Below are 2,896 nucleotides of genomic sequence, written 5' to 3' on the forward strand. Positions count from 1 at the left end.
GCAGGGGCAGGGGTGTTACATCGGGCATGGGTAGTGGAGGGGGAGGAAGCCTGTGTGAGAGAGAGAGCGATGGAGAAAGATAACGGGAAAGTCACTCGATAAAGATTTTTCATCGACGCGCAAAAAATTCTAATACCCGACATGGCGAGACTTCTGCTACTTCTGAGGAGCGCGTGCCATAAGCCAACAGCTACGGTTTCAAGAGAGTAAGCGCTCCTAAGAGACGTTTCTCTTGACAGGTACTTTTCCCGGTTGATTTTTACAATAGATATCTTCCCTCAACGACCAGCAAAGAACAGGCTTCGTGAACAGCATCCAGAGCTCAAAACCCAGGAAAACACGCGGGGGACCCGAGGCGGGAGGCGGGAGGGGGCGCGGTGGCAGCGGAAAACTCTTCATCGCACGCCCTGCCCTCCGTGCGTGCACGGGTAGCCGGTATCTGTTCCGGGCTGTCCTTCTGCCTTCTGGATTTCAGCTCCTGAGCCGTAAAAAACACAGAAATTGTCCGAAGTGGAGGGTAGGGCAGGGTAATCTTTAACGTATTAGTATATAAATGTAAAGCTGAAGACTCGCATCAGCCTCCATCGAGCTACTGCTTTTTTTTTCTCTGATACAGACAAATGCTCCATCTGTTAAATGCAGATACTACAATGCGGAACATTTTGATCTCTGTGAATACATTTAAGGACAGATACACATGCCATACACAGCAGGAACGCACTCCGTGAATGGTAGATCTGCTAGCGTGGATGTTCTCTTCACTGCGGAAAGTTTCCTTTAAAATGCAAAGAGCAGTGACGGGTGCTGCTTTCCTCCAGTACCCTCTGTGCCTATCTATGCGACTGAATGGATGCCACAGAAACAGAAAACACACAGAATTTTCAAAATCTTGCTACAAGCAACACCTGGTGAGAAAAGTTGAATTAACTGAAGTTCTTCTTCTCTGAATCAACTTTTGCAGCACAACAAAATTTAAATTTGAAGGTTGTTTTGGTTTATGGTCAAATAAATACACACAGGAATAAAGTTGAGTGCATTCTGGTGGTATTAGCTGTTTTAAGAACACGGATTTTTGCATACAGTTGGGAATACACTTTTCTGTGCTACTAAGAGAGAATTTAAAAACAAACAAACAAACAAAACCCCCAAAACACATTTATCACATTGTATGAGCTGTGCTAATTTGCCAGAAAGTTTCAGCTATCGCTCATCTGCTTTAGCACGGAGGTTAGATTAGATAGCCACTCACACTCCCCTCTAGTCCTATTTTCTATTATTTCCATCATGTAGAAAGACCAATCTGCAGCTGATTTTGCTCTGTGGGTGTTCTGCAGTTCAGAAAGCTCTATGAATGAGAATCATATTTCATAGATATTTTCTAGTGCCTACTCTCTGTCACAGATTTCTTCAATAGTGTAATTGCCCATATTCTTATGTAACTGGAATTTATAGGAATGAAGTTTTATTTTTTCCTCGGGAAGAGAGTAATTGCCATTTTTCCTGCCATTAAAATCTGTGATCACCTAATTGTTGCCTTTTTTTTTTTTTTTTAATGCTGAGATACTAATTATTAGTGATTTCAAGAGGATGAATGTATGGTATGTTATGGGCCATAATCTTTTTTAGCATTGCTCTGTTTTCACCTTTTTTTTTTCTTCTGGAAAATGACAAGGCAGAAACTTCAGTGTTAAAAATCTTCTTTGCTTTCTTATCACGTTGAATGTTCTTGACATATCTTCAAGTTCCCTGGATCAGACACAACTGAGCTTGGACAATTACATTTTTTTCTCAGTAGAACTGAACTGTTTTGTGTTTCTCAGATGCTCCTTTACTTACTTTTTCTACCTCTTTCCTACACCTGTGGCTTCTACTTCTCTATTAAGAATTGCATACTAGGAATTTTAACCCTTTCAACAATTAATTCCCTAAATCACCTTGACTTCCTCAAGTCATCTTCATATCACATTTCTTCTAATGAGAAATGTGCTCCAGAGAAGCTTTTATAAGAAAAAAAAACCCTCTTTGCAGATCTGTCTCTCTCTCTCCCTCTTTCTTTTTAAATATTCCTCAACTAAAGAAAACATTTATAACTATTCATTAGTGTCAGTCAGCTTGGGAAACTCAGTTTATCTTTACTTGCCCTCAACATGTGATTTAAACAGCCTGTCCAGGCCTACAAATCAGTTCCATTCACAACTGTGAGGCAAGTGAAGATAATGAAACAATCAGGCAAATGGCAGATTCATGAAAGAACAGATACATGAACCTCTATTTATTTTGTCACTGGAACATAAAACTACCATCATAACATATGGATGACACCAAACACAAAAGCTGTAATCATCAAACAGAAGGAGAAAACCATTCCGCTAATGATCCTGCAGTAGAAGGTACTGGAGACTATAATAAGGAACAGTCCATGTTCCAGTTAGTAGTCGTATGCCTTGGGAACAGAAATAAACACAGTGAGAATGAATGGAAGGCAATTCAAGCTGTTCAATCTTGTCATTAAATATATTAATGTCTGAGAATTTTTTTGTGGATTTTTTTAATGTTTATGTCTTTTAGCCAGACCTTGCGGTAGTTAAAGAAGTATGGAAACTAGAAGAGGAATCATTCTGGATGTGGTCAGCAAGACAAAATTTCATACAGCAAACTGTCTCAAGATGCTCACTCACAATCTCCAATTTGAATTTAGTTGTGGTGATTAAGCTGCTTTGCCCCTACAACAGTTTGGCTATCAACAGTTTAGGTTAATATGCTGGGCAGAAAACTGGTGACCCAAATTAATTTCTGTCATGTCAGCTCAAGGGACAATAAGCTCAAGCAAAGCAGCAGGACAGACAGGGGAGGGTATTCAAAGCACATTTAAAGCATAAAGCATAGTCAGACACTG

The sequence above is a fragment of the Pygoscelis adeliae genome, unplaced genomic scaffold, assembly GCF_000699105.1.
Source record: "Pygoscelis adeliae isolate BGI_AS28 unplaced genomic scaffold, ASM69910v1 Scaffold196, whole genome shotgun sequence".
Taxonomy (NCBI): domain Eukaryota; kingdom Metazoa; phylum Chordata; class Aves; order Sphenisciformes; family Spheniscidae; genus Pygoscelis; species Pygoscelis adeliae.